Below are 15167 nucleotides of genomic sequence, written 5' to 3' on the forward strand. Positions count from 1 at the left end.
CTTGAAACAACTTCTAACAAGCCTCGAAAATCTATCCCCTTGCGTGGGATGTCCCCCATTTCTCATTCCTTATTGAGAAAAAAATTCAACCTCAAGTTTGGTAAGAACTATTAGAGATTAACTAGTATTGAACTTCAGATATCTTCAAAAAATCAAATGACAAATTTATTCAACTTTGGCACGTCATTTATAAAATAATGCTGAATCTCCACCATTTTGACATATGCAACGCACAATCACCTTGAGGCCATTTGAATGCAATCGATGCATGAAAGATTACACTACCACTATGAACACTTAACTTATTTCCTTAAATTCCTCATTGATGTTGGTAGAAATAAATACATATTCCTTTCTCCTTAGTTGGTTGGACAACCATCTTGTGCTTTGCATAAGAAGGTGTAGAATCACTTTGACACCATTATGCATGAAAGAATAAGTGTTAGCTTTGTCTCGATATGTGATATCATATAGCCATGGCCTTCCTAAGAGGATAGGACAAACCTTGATTGGGACATTCTAAAAAATAACACCATCCTTATATTGCTCAATGTTAAATGAAAGGTAGCAGTGGCAGGTCACACTCTTCTTGCATTCAACGCCCACCAAACCTCTACAATAAGGTGTAGTTGGTAACTTGAGTATATCAACCATGTAGCTTAAAATTATATTTTCTGAACTTCAACTATCTAAAATCAATTGGCACAACTTGCTTTACAGGTTGCTTGTAGTTTGGACAAAACTATGTTGAGTTGAAAAATCAACATATTGTACTAGCAATAAGTTACGAATAATACAACTAAGATGTTCACCTTCTCCAAACTTCTCGACTTGGGCTTCTAATTCAATTTTAGTGATAAATTTTCTTTCACCAGTTATGAATGTGGATTGTAGTAAAAGCTCGAATACCACTTGACAAAGTGGAAGCATGTGAATCAATAAATTCGAAAGGAATCAAGAGATTGCGTTTAATGGAACACACAAAATCAATTTGAATCAATAGATTCAATTGATAAATAAACAATAACTTGAACAAGATAAAGCAAAAAAGTAGAAAGTAAGTAAGAGATGAAAGAGAATTGTATTAATATGTTTTGAATTTCATTGAATTTCATTTTTGAAGCTCCTTATATGAATAACTTCATCATAACAATGTAAAAACCTTATAAAATACTAAAAAGTAACTTTCCTAACCTATTATAACTCAATTTGGACACTTCTAAGCACTTTTAATTATAGCCTAAAGAATAAAAATGAAATTAGAACAAAATAAAAACCTAAAAACAAACTAGAAACTAAACAAATTAGAAACTACACAAAATATAAATTTCCTCAAGTGAATATGAAATATAAATCTTACTAGAACTTTTAAAATAGAAATAAATCCTACAAGAATTAGAAAACTACTTAAGACTCTATCTAAGATTCTAGATGTCCTACATCACATGAGCTCACATGTATTGAGGGCATCCCCAATTTACAAAACTACCATCGTTAGGATTCATGTGATTGGTCAAGCAGGATTTTGTGAAATCTAGGATTGACGTTTCTGTGATAAAAAATCTTCCCAAAAAAAATACTTCACTTATAACCAATGCACACGTGCACACAATCTTTAAGGAAATAGATACAAAACATGTTGTAATTAACATAAAATATATATTCAGTGATAATCTTTACTATTACACAACATACAAGGAAACAAATAGCATCATCAAATTGAAGAGCTATGCGATTTCTTCAAGCAACAATTTAAAAGCAAGCTGAGTGTTGTACCTCAGCAGCATATGATAATTTCAAACCATTACTGAGGGTTGTAGAGATTATTTCATCTCCATCTTCATCAACTAGAAAGTTTTATCACTTAGCCTCTAAAATAATTAGTTGGTGATTAAATTAAACAATTGAAAGGACATAAAAAAGTTCCATCATAACAGACAACTGGCCTCCTTACCACATTGGAATTACCATGGAGGTATGTGTTGGGTCTTTTCTCCGGTTTTAGGTTTTTTATTTTTTATTTTTTTCATCCAGTAGTAAGGATTGGAAAGTAAAGTTCCCTTGAACAATGGAAGTCAAGTGGTCAAGAAATCATCATATGGGGCCGAAATTTGGAAAATCTTTCCTCAGTTACTAAAAATGGGGATGTCAGATCTTTCCTAAGGGAAGACAGAGAACTTCCCAATAAAGGGAAGACTAAGAGAACTTCTTGAAAAATAGGCTAGCCAACTCCAAAAACTACATAGCTTGTCACCAAATGAAACACAGATATAAACATATAAATGACATAAAAGAAAAGCTCATGGTGTAAACAGATCTGACAAAAGGGAGAAGCCTTTACCTTTTTATGAGATTTTTCTTCAGCTACAACTTTCCACAAGAAGGCCATGCCGATCTACTACCAACATAAAAGGAAGATAAAAAACATAGAAGCTTTATATATTAGGTATTTTACAAATATTCACTAAGATGCACTTACTAACCTAGTTCATGATGACCAAACTAAACCCAAAAGAAAAAAATTAGAAACCAAAAGAAGGGACTGTACACTAAAAGCATCAGATCATTTCCAAATCCATTTGTACACCCCACAGCCCATAAGTATGAACATTATTATGGACTATTTTTCTTTCTAGAAATCAGTTATTTTTTAAGATTCAAATGCTTCCCTAAAAGAGGACAGAAACTCAATTTACAAATGGTTGACAGAAAATGCATATGATTAGTTCTCCAGTGCTTGGGCTTAACTCTAACAAAAGAAGAATGTTAGAAAGTCGGTTTCCACGCAAAATTATCAAGGAACCCAAGATGTATTCCTATCATTTAGGAAAAACCTGAGAGTTGCTTGTTGAAGTTCAGTTTTGATGGGCCAAAAGGGCGTAATCCAGGTTTAGAGCGTCTTTTCTTCACTTTTTAGCTTTTTCTTCTTTTCATCGAGTAGAAAGGATTGGACAGTAAAGTTCCCTTATTGAAGTGGTCTTGAAATCATCATATAGGGCAGAAATTTGAACAATCTTTCCTCAGTTTGTAAATGGGGATATCAGACCTTTCCTTAGGGAAGACAAAGAGAACTTCTTAGTAAAGGAAAGACTAAGAGAAGTTCTCTAAAATTAATGCAAGCAAACATGGCGGGTTGGTTGGATCTTTGATTCTCAAACGAAAAATACATTGTTTGTGAAAAATGAAACACAAATATAAACAATGAAAGAAAAGCTCTTGGTGTGAACAGATCTGATAAAAGGGAGAAGTTCTAACCTTTTTTATGAGGTTTTTCTTCTGCAACAACTTTCCACAAGAACGCCATGCCCATCAACCACATCTTCCACAAAAATTAAAAAAAAAAGAAAGAAAAAACATAGAAACATTCTGCATTTAAGTACTTAACAATATCCACGACGATTTACTTTCTAAACCTAGCTCATGACGCCGAACCAAAACGAAAAAGATAAAAAAAATTAGAAATTACAAGGGGCTGTAAACTAAAACCATCAGATCATCATCTCCAAATCGCTTGAACATTACTAGAAGTATATAGAATACTAATTCCGTTAAATCCATACACTGTGCAGGCGTACCTTATGTCCTTATTACCCTTTTCATCTCCCAAGAGAAACATCCAAAGTCACGCTTTCATTCATGCTCCCACCTCTCAATTAAATTAAAATTAATTTCAAAATTTACCGTTTCTAGACAAAGATAAAAAAAATAAAGATGAGAGAGAGAGAGGGATAAGTTTAAAGGATGTGACCGGTCAGGCGTGGATCTGTCACTTCCAAATATCTTCTCTTCTTTTTCTCTCTATAAGATATATAGAACTGGAAAAACCCAGAAAGACATCGGAAAACTTCAGATTCCTGCAACCGAAGCTGACAGAAGAGAAGTGAGCACGTACCAACAACGGCATACCCTCATACAATTGCTAGAATGTGCTCACTCTCTTCTGTCAATCTCTTTTCCCAGAAAAAAAAAAAAAGAAATTCTCGAAAAAAAATATTTAGCTATTTAAACAGAAGGAAGAGCAAATCACAATCCACAGTGAAATTCATATAAAGAAATGTAATCGAAGCCGTAACTGTCCCACTCACTCTTACTCTCACTTTCATAAGAAAGAAAGGCCTTCATCTCAGCCAATCAAGAAAAAAAATAGACTTTGGTTCAGGATTTATGTAGAAAGAACTATACAACTAAACCATTTTCTAGTTTTTTTCTCCTATCTCTGTCGACGGGATCTATCCCTTCATGCAAAACAAACGCACACGTGTCTATGGCACGTACCTTGTGTACTAGATGAATCCTGTACTGCCGGTGAAGACAGAGAAGTAGGTGATGGGTTTACTTCTACTTGTGCTCTCCACCACCACTTATTCTAACCAGCGAGAAGAGAGAGAAACTAATGTACGGAGTTTTTCTTTTATTTCTTTTTTACAAACAAAACAAATATGTCCAGAAACAATTGATTGGTTGGGGTGTCGTGATGTCGATAAGATAGGCTTTTGATCATATATTTTGAGTTGTGATATTTTATCATAGGATATGAAGGATTTGTGGCCGTTGGATAGCTGTTGTGATGTAGGCTTTAGTCAATAATGGCATTTGTTTGAGTTGTAGGCAAGAGTGGAGCCAAGATTTTCTTATAGTGGGGGCAAATTATGATTAATTGTATAGTTGAACAACTTGTAGATAAATGATTTTAGGGAGAAATTAGAAGGTTTTTTTATTAAAAATTGAAGAAAAAGATATTTAGGCCATTTTCAATTAATATATGAGAAGGCCTAGTCAAGAGACAATGTCATTAACAAAATATTTGAAAGGAGGGGGGGAGGCAAAAATTGGAGGGAGATGAGGGTGTGAGGGCAAATAAGAAGAGACGTGAGGGAGTAGGGACTAATGGGGCATGTACGTAGTTGAAAATATAGGGGTCTCTCAGTTTTGTGGGGGCAATTGCCCCTACCAGCTCCTTGCTAGCTTTGCCCCTGATTTTGGGTGCACGAATTTAATGGAAGGAACAATATAGTGCAGAAGACGATCGACACTAGTAGATTAAGATAATACTGGCAGTAACTTCTCCAAGTTATGGACGATTAGGGATTCAGCTTGGGGTCAAACCAGAATCACACCAACATAAGTCCTTTTTTTACTAATTAAGATCCAAATATCCAACACTAAAACAAATTACCAATATATGTCCATTTGATTTGGTTCGATTCTATTGAATTACCAATAGACCACCCCCCCCCCCCCCACTCTGATATACTACTCCTCTACTCTCTCAACATGGCATGTGATGAAATCATAGATTTTCTTTTCCCATGATGTGTAGAGCACATTTCCGTCAAATCTTGAGGAAATGAAATGTGCATTACCTAGGCCCACAACTTCGACTTTAACATTAAGTACTTTGGTTCAGGAAATTACACGAATGGTCCAAAAGTCAGATTGTTAGGGTTAAAACAACAAGTTAGTTTTGTATAGTCGGGAAAATCGATTGGGACAAGAAGGAATAAGACAAACAAAAGGTTGGATAAGCACGATACTAAAAGACCAAAACAAGGTCTGATCATACAACTGAATCCTTTCATTTAATGCAAAGTCCACAAGTACAAATCAAAGCAACACTAATAGTGATGTTTTCTGACTTATCAACTCCAAAATAATAAGTTCAAATTGTAGACACCCCATTTTGCATCTGACTGATTTGACAATTCATCACCCTTATTGTTGTGGATTCCTAATGATAGGCATAAAATATGTAAAAAAATCGAAAGTTTTTAAAAGGCCCTCTTCCAATTCCTTTCAAGTCCATGTGTTTATTTCTCAAATCCTCACTATTATACATCTTCTTTCCTTGGCACGCTCGACATAGAATGACGCACACTTATGATCGCTACATCATACACTTGATTTAATAAGTACACACTATTAAATTCACCACACTTCGATAATCTAAAGATCTCGCAATATTAGAAAAATGAGACCTTGAGACTTAGAAAGAATCACATTGGAATAAAATAAATCTCATGCAAAAATTTGTAAAAATTGGTAAAATGACAAAAATACCCCTCATGGATCTCGTACCTTTGAAAAGTCTAAAAATACTTTCATTACCCTCAAAATATGATTTCGAGTCTAACAAAACTAAAATCGATAAAAATGAATAAGTTTATAAAAAAAGCATCAAAATGACCAAAATACCCTTTACTATTTGATTTTTACCTACAGACCTTGATTCTTAGGAAAACATGACCAAAAATGAATTTTCACCAAATTTACGTACATCAAAAAACTTAGAAACCTCCTTTTAGGAAAATTTAACATTTTAAACATAAAATAACATTTTAACCTTAGTTAACAAATCAAATCGAAAATTCAAACTTAATCAACCAATAAAATTACATTAAGTAAAATTTTAACTTTAATTAACCAATTAAATCAAACATTAAAATTAAAATCTTGAGAATCAAAATTGACGAATCAAGTCGAACCTTAAAAACTAAAATCTTGAGAACCTAAATTGACCAATCAAATCGAACCTTAAGATTAAATCTTGAGGACCTAAATTAACCAATCAAATCGAATATTAAAATTCAAATCTTGAGAATCTGAATCAATCAACCAAATCGAGCATTAAAATTAAAATATTCAGTTAAGCGACCAATCAAATCGAAAATTAAAATTAAACCCATCATCTAACTAATCAACGAATAAAACATATGTTAAAACATTTAGCCAATCAAAGGATTATTAAAGCAAGAAGCGCAAGATCCTAACCATTTTCTTTTTTAGAAATAAAGGATAGGGAATCCCACTATTCAACCAACAAGAGTAAAAAAAATAAGATAGGAAACTGTCCCACGTTCATAAAATGCTAAAAAAAAGGAATAAAAAAAATTTAGAAAGAAAATTTTGTAAAGAGGACATGGGGAAAGACTTACACGATGGGGAGAAGAAGTGAAAAAAAAGACTCAATTTCACCTCTTTTTTAGACAACAAAAAAGAAAAAAATAACGAGAAAAGGAAGATATGAGAAGGCTTGACTTGCATTTTTCATCTCCCTGAATTCTCTCATTCATCCTTCATTAGTAGTCCACAATAGCACTCTTCTTCGTCCTCCATATAACAAACCCATGTCTTGTTCATCTTTCTATTCATTACAACAACTTATAATCCCACTTCTTGCTCATCTCTCATTTGCATTACGACAGCCACAAACCACCGCACTCACTGCTCTTCTCTAAACAACAGTCCTAACGCCCCCCTACTTCATCCTCTTCTCTGTTAACAATGGCCTTCAACGTCACACTCTACCTTCTTCTTCCCTCCATCAGACCCATCTTCTCTACATCTTCTAACGGTTCTCTTAAGCGACTCACACTCACAACATGGTCGTTGGACCAACCCCTTCCTCTCATAGTCATTTCTTCTTTTCATAATATCTAATAACAACATTTCTCATCTTTGAATACCGTTCTTAGGAGCTCTACTCAGTTTGAAGGAGTTATTGCAACAACCATTTTACCTTCCGAAGCGAGTTTCATTTTTCCATGTTTTTATTCATTGTTTTCATGTTATTTTATTTTATTTTTTCTCTCTTTCTTATACTTATGTAAAGAGAATTTATACAACTATTTTATTTTTCATTTTTATTATTGTTCTCCAGTACTTTTTAAAATTTAGAATTATTCATAGCTTCCACGTGGAGGATTTATTTTCAAATAATGTTCCTTCAAACTTGGACAAATGGCTTTCGAGAATCAATCAAGTCAAATGGGATTTCTTTGATTTTTCTTCTACCCCAATTATCAAGTGGTTTCTTTTTTGCATTTTATAAAAATATGTTGCATTTTACATGGCAAAGTATTTTTTTTTGTACTTGTACTCTATTGAAAATCTATAATGACTCATCACTTTGATAACAGTCATGTTCATGTTTAATAATTCAAACTCGTAGTGATACTTGGCATTTTGGAACTTAGTTATGCATACGATGCATTTTTACCAATTTGGGAATATTTTGTGCATATGATCCATTTATAGGTTTAATAACTGTTAGTGTTTGGGATCAAATTTTTACGAATTTAGAAATTATTCACCATGTTTGGAATTCGAGTAATTTGGAAAATTAATCAATTAAAAAAATAATCGATACGTGTTTCAAGAATTGTTAATTTGGAGATTACTAGAGCATATGAGAAACTCGGATCGATTTGGCAATTATGCATGTTAGAAGTTTTTATCAATTTGGTAACCATATACGAACATTACGAAATTGAATAAATTCAGTAATTAGTTATGCATATTGTAATTTTTACCAATTTGAAAATTATTTATGTGTGTAATGTTTACCCATTTGGAATTTATTTTTGCCTGTGATGAAATGTATCCAGTTCGGTAATATTTTGTGCTTATAATGCATTGACCAATTTGATAATTTTATATATAACAACCCCACCAATTTAGGGATTTTATGTACATGATGCTTTGGCTAATTTGTTATGAATTTTCATCAATTTGAATTTATCAATTTTGGTAATTAATTGTGCTTATGGAATTCTGCCCATTTTGGTAATTATTTGTATATACGGCGATATTTGATATTTTTAATAATTATTCATTCATAAGGGGGATTTTGATCATTTTGATAATTTTTTATGCATATTGGGCTCTTTAGTAATCATTTATGCATATCGTGATATTTAACATTTTCGGTAATCATTTGTGCACGTGGAATCTCAATTGAATTTTTCTTTGCACGTGAGCCTTAAGGTATTGAATAACTTAGGCTTTTTCAAGTTTCTCTTTTTATCCCTACATGTGAAATTTGAGAAATTGTATGATATTCGAAAGGATCATAGCCCTAGAATTTATACGGACGCCTTGACATATAATAATGATGATGATTGAATCATAGCTTAACCCTAGTCTTCTTCTTTTGACCTTAGGAATTCTTAGGATCGTTGTAGAAACTGATCACCTTGATCGGTGTGGGTTCGGAACCTAACACCTTTTGAAACCTGATCTAAGACTTTTATTAAGTAAATTTTTTAATCAAACTAGTTGACTCAAGAAGATTTAGAATAGGCTAGCTTTTGCATTTCTTTTACGGGTGTGTTTGTGATTTATTTTTGTAATTATTTGAGATCGTGAGTATTTGCATATGTTGCTTACATTGGTGCAAATTTATAAAATGCCTCGGACGCATCTTATCCCTTTGCACACACTCATGAGCAAACATATTCATGTTTGCATCACGACATACCCTTATTAGTCTCGTAGTCGAATCCAAGCTAATCTATTTGTTTTTTATATAGGGGACACACGTGAACATTACAACTTTAATATTGTACCTTCTGATATATCAAAATGAAACACCACTTCTCGTCTAACTAGGTAAAACTAGGAGGTATATCAATGTTTTATACTGAAGTAACCTGAGCTTTGTCCTATCCTAGCCTCAATCATATAACAAATAGAGGATTTGAAGTCTGAAAAGAAAAAAGATAAGGCTATAGAACTTCAGGTTGTGTTTGACATCGTCGAAGACCAAGAAGATGATTAATTACTTATCAGCCATATCTTAGCTCATTGAATAACTCAGGTTGAAATTGTCTCGAAGAATATTAAGGACGCATATGATCTTGCTTTTGGATTAGGGGCAATGACTCTCTTTTCCTGTTGTCCGATTACTAGAAAAATTTATAATGCTAGACATGGATAAGTATGATAAAATTGGATACCCTAAGACTCACTTGAAAGTATATGTCGGTATCATGTAATCTCAAGGATTGAGCAAGGAATATATGGCTCAATTTTTTCAGAGAACTCTAATAAGACATGCCTTACGCTAGTTCATATCACTAGACTCATCTCATGTAAGAATTTGGTAAAAATTGATAAAGGAATTTATAGATCAATACTCATTCAACACAAATAATGAACTCATAAGAAAAGATTTAGAAATGACAAAGCAGAAGTCAAGAGAAACTTTCACTGAGTTCATTGTCCAATAGAAAGCTAAAGTTATTCAATTGTGGGACAAATCTCAAGAAAATGAACAAGTCAAGATTATCCTTAAGAATCTCACTTCCAATTATGTCAAATACTTGATGACTCAGTGGCTTCCTACTTTTTAGTCTCTCATTGAAGCTGAAAATCAAGTTGAAGATGCTTATTCTTTGGGACTCTTTGATAACTCGTCCAAATCAAAACTTAGAAATTTCAAACCTAGTACCAATTCCTTACAAATGGTCAATACCTATTTTGCATTAACTCCTTAAGCTACTCAGTCCTCCCTAGCAAAACTTAGAAAACCATTTTCTAATCTTGGAATGTCCCTTAATATCACCTTTCAAAAATTGATGAAAAAAGAAATACTGACACCATTGCAATATAAGCATTTGTCTAATCATTTCTCTCCAAACATGAATAATGGGTAATTATGTGCATTTCATAAGATGTCTGATCATGTTTTTGATAGGTGTATTACATTCCATCATGCAATTCAAGACCTCATTAAGCAAGAAAAAGTTACCATATCCATCCTTACTACTCTTAATGTTAAGACTAATTATTTGCTTGTTTTCCAAAACCAACATCCACTTACTTTGAACATAATCTCCTCATTCAAACCTAAATCAGTTTATACAATTTCCTTTATTTACTCGATGAGATCTAATAGTTTATCCCCAGTTTATGCAATTTCCTTTATTTACTCGATATGTCAAACTAAGGAACATTAGAAAGAAGGAGAATCAAAAGAATTGACAGAAAAAAAGAATATTAGACTAGGGGCATTTTGGATTATATATTTTCTTTATAAACCCTATCCTAAGCCTAACTATTAAGTCCTCCTAAATGCTAATTGATTTGGTTAAGGTGCAAGGATCCAAAGAGTTATTGAGTTGAATATTCTAGATCATCAAAAAGAAAAAAAAGTCCATTAAATTGAAGATTCGAAAATGACAACTCAGGCAAAAGTTAGGGCATAACAATAAATAAAAAAAGAGTCTGCGATGTTGACAACTTGAAAATGCGAAATCAATGCATCCCTAGAAAAAGAAAAATAAAACCCACTAAATTAAAAACCTCAAAAGTTGACCTAGGAAAAATTAGGGTAAAGAAAAAAAAATCCCAGTGAGCAATAAAATCCAGAAGCAAACTTACGTAGAAACAAGGAAGTATAGAAAATTATTCAAGTCACAATATACATTTTTCATTCAAGAGCTGACATCCGATAAAGAAAATTTTAAATTTAAAGAAACTCAAAAGCCATCCCAAACACATGAGATCTTTAAGAGTATGTTGACTTGTTTAAGTGTTCGTTAAAGGAAAATGTAAAACCATCGACCACTTTGAAGAGAAAAATCTTCTATTATAATAATTATTAAGATTTTAAGTCCAGTTCAAGGATTTCTCAAGAGAAATTCGAAAGAAAATGATCAAATGCTTTATTGCACATATGATAATCACAAGAGTCTTGAAAATTTAAAAGAATATTTATTCTTTTGTTAGTCATTTATCAGAGTTCCTAATTTCTCGTCCATACTTTCTAAGTGAAATACATTCCATCAATTTCATAGTTAAGTTTTAGTTAGAAGTTAATTTTGAAACTAAGGGTATTTTTGAAAATCATTATGATTCCCAAAGTTTTCATTCTTAATCACATGATCAAAAAAGAAAATATTAATCAAAAGTCTAAGGCCCTGTTCGTTTGGGCTTTCGAAGCCGGCTTTTTGAACTTTTTTGGCTTTTAAGTCTAAAAAGCTAGCTGATACATGTTCGATTCAGCTTTTTTAACTTCATAAATTATTTAAAAAGTCAAAAAATGGCTCTTTTGAAGAGTCCCTCCATGCCGGCTTCTCCGTTTGGCTCTTGCGCGAAGTTTTTACCGAAAAACGGTTGAAGTGAAATTACCGAAATACCCATCGCCTTTAATTAAATTTACAAACCAAGTTATAACCTAAATTCTTTCAATTTTCTCTCTCGGCTCGTCTCCTTCAACCCAATCGATCAATTGTTACCCTTCTCGCTTCTCTCAGTCGTCTCCTTCAACCCGATCAACTGTCAACCCTTCTCCCTTATCTCGTCTGTCCCTCACGTTACAAGAATCGAGAAACACTTTACGTTTCTCATCTTCTCCAGCAAGTTTGATCGAATGTTTGACTGTCGACGATCGACCATCCTTCCTTGTCACAGAGATCTCTTCCCTCTCTCTCTCATCTTTTCCTCACAACTAACTGAACAAAAGCCCTAACGGTTGACGGCAAATCTCGTCTTATTACAGACGACCTCTTCTGTAACGGCAGATCTCATCGTTTGCTTTCCGCCATTAACGAACAAGAAAGGTATTGATTTTTAATTTGTTTTTTTTTTTTTTTTGATAATTTGTTTTTTTTTTGTTTTTGATAATTTGTTTAATTTGTTTTTTTTTTATTACTGATTTTTTCTGTAAATCGACTTGATGAGTTCTTTTTATTTCGGATTGTTACCAATTCGAAAATAATTCAATGCTTAAGTCTTATAATGTGATTAGCATCTCTTTTGCAAACATCAGTCCTCGAAATCCATTATCATTGTCTTGTGTTCATTGAACCATTTCGTTCTTTGTTATTTTATATTCTACACTCCCTTCATCAATAAAAAATGGATCGTTATTTAAACTTACCAAAAATAATATTTTCTCTATTTAATTAACAATGAAAAACAAACAACAAATGCAATGTCAATACATCTCATGGCTTGTTTAAAGAAAATTTCATGATAAATTTACAAACTGGAATACTAATTTTAATTCAATAACTATTCAAGACCTGATGTGTTGAGCCTACTGTGAGGGATTACCCAACAAACCCAGTTTCATTTACATCTACTTGCCTTCTAAAATTTTCAACTTTATCTTTCATAATGGAGAGATCCATGCATGCATTTAGATTAATTTCTCAGGTTTCATTTGTGTAATTCTTGCAATTTGATCATGTAGAAGTAGATTTCCTTATATGACATGGTTGACAATGGTAGATCATGGTTTTTTCAATATATGATCTCATTTATGTTTGTATCCATGATTGGTCTGACCTAATATTGGGTCTCGAGTGATCATATTTTCAAAGCATAAGGGCGTCATGGTCATCCATCCATGTATACCGTTTATGCCTCCATACCATGTATCCATGATTGAACCAGCTTATCTTATGGATGGTCTAGGATGATCTCCTTGATGAATTTGGCTTGTATGGTAGCATCATTACAATCATGAAACACATGTTATTTCATGCCACATGCTTAATTTTTTCATGTCATACAGGATTTTAGTTTAAATGACCAAAGAAAAATTCATTTCCAAAGAGAAAAAAAGAAAATTATATTCATAACAAGAATTTTCTGGAAAATATAGGATTTTAGTTTAAATGACCAAAATAACCTTCAAATGGCATACCCCAACCTTTAGTGGGCCTGTAGGACAATGGCCTAGTCACACAGCCATGCTCGTGCCTACAACAACCCAAGAATCGTATCATATTCTCTAGGGTGGTGCAATTTGGTCTGGCTCAAATCGAGAACCGAACCAAACCGATAGTTTGAGGTTGATTTGGTTCAGTATATAATGGGTTGTGGTTTATGATCTAAGAAAATGGAGAGCCAATCGATTCATTTTGGTTCTCAGTTCAAGGCTTATATAGAATCATACCAACCTGAGCACCTAACCCTCATATAATAAATACATATATATATTAAAGATATCGAGATGAATGAGTGAAAAGATTTGAAAATGAATATATTCAAAATAATACAGTACTGTAATTCTAATAGATGATCAATTAGGATAAAGTTGATTGAGATGGTTTAGGCTTAGGCGCATCCACGGAATGCCCATCACAGTTTTAGAATGATTGGATTATAAAGTATCAAGTAGTTACTAGAGTTTCTGAAAAAATTTCAGATATAATAGTCTTCCCTTAATTACGAGAAAGTGTTCTATATATTTTGGGGAACGATGTGCTTAGCATGTTATGTGAATGTCAGATTATATATGGAATGTTATGTGGATATTAAATTGTGTATTATGCAGGTATTTTCTTTATCAGGAAAATTTCATATGTCCATTTTTAAGAGGAGGTGCTGCCGAAATTTTGATAAAATCATAAAATTTATATATTTATTTAAATTGAAAATAATTATTTTAATTATTTTTTAATATAAATTGATTATATATATATTAGTATAATTATATATTTATTGTATTCTGATTATTTTTTGTGCATTATCAATATTAAGGGTATTCTGGTCATTTTACCAGAATCCAGCAATAAAAAACTATAAAACGAACAGGCTTTTTTGGCTTCTGTGCTTCTGTAACGAACAAGCTTCTGCCGAATATGACTTTTCAGGCTCTGGGCTTCTACTTCTTCCAAAAGCCAGCTTCTAGAGCTGAAGCTGGTTTTTGTAAAGAACAGACCCTAAGTGTCTAGCGGAGCCCAATACTAATTATGAATCTAAAGGCATGATAAGCCTATAAAAATCCAATCTCTCAATTTTTGAGCTTGACAATATTGATACTCTAATTAACCGCAGCCCAAGAAGTATGCCTTCCAAAAAGTTCAAGTTTGAGAAACGAGACTTTAACTTTTTGAACAATAGACTATGAGTTTAAGTAGGATTTTAAAAAGTTCTTGCAAACCATAACCCGAGGTGCGTGAACCTCCAATAAGTTTGAGTTCGAGAAATGAGATTAATTTTTTGAATTATAGAATATGAGTTTAAATCAGATTGTAATAAGTTCTTGCAAACTTCAGCCTGAGAAACATGGCCCTTAGTAAGTTTGAGTCCGAGAAATGAGAATGACTTTTTGAATAATAAAATATGAGTTCAAATAAGATTTTAATATGTTCATGCAAACCCAAACTCGATGTAGACATGAGAATGTTCACTTTTGAACCTCAATGCTACGTGGTTTGGAGTCGCCACCATTCTTTTTTGTAAATGGGTGTGAATGGGCACTCGAATCGATTCTTTTGAAAATCATTTTTTATGGCATTGTAGTGACTCTCAATCATGAAAAAGGTATGGTCTACCTAAGATCTAAGTAAGGGGATTCAGTTAGAGAATGGGGAAGGTGTTAAGCACCCCATTCTTTCCACCTATGGTGGTTACCTTTACATTTGGCCATTTTT

At 32.8% G+C, this 15167-nt stretch overlaps 1 long non-coding RNA gene across 2 annotated transcripts in view; it reads right to left on the reverse strand.

Moving 5' to 3' along the window:
- The window catches only part of LOC147389169 (uncharacterized), a 31740-nt gene extending 27358 nt beyond the window's left edge, over nt 1-4382 (reverse strand). Inside the window, exons 1-3 of one of the 2 annotated variants that reach the window (XR_015170491.1) lie at nt 4276-4382; nt 3256-3815; nt 2342-2398 (exon numbers count right to left, since the gene is read on the reverse strand). This is a non-coding gene — a long non-coding RNA (uncharacterized LOC147389169). The other variant, XR_015170490.1, reaches the window with a different exon arrangement.
- Between the last annotated feature and the right edge of the window lie 10785 nt (nt 4383-15167).

The sequence above is a fragment of the Akebia trifoliata genome, chromosome 12 (assembly GCF_017979445.1).
Source record: "Akebia trifoliata isolate Shusen 1 chromosome 12, ASM1797944v1, whole genome shotgun sequence".
In the NCBI taxonomy this organism is placed as follows: domain Eukaryota; kingdom Viridiplantae; phylum Streptophyta; class Magnoliopsida; order Ranunculales; family Lardizabalaceae; genus Akebia; species Akebia trifoliata.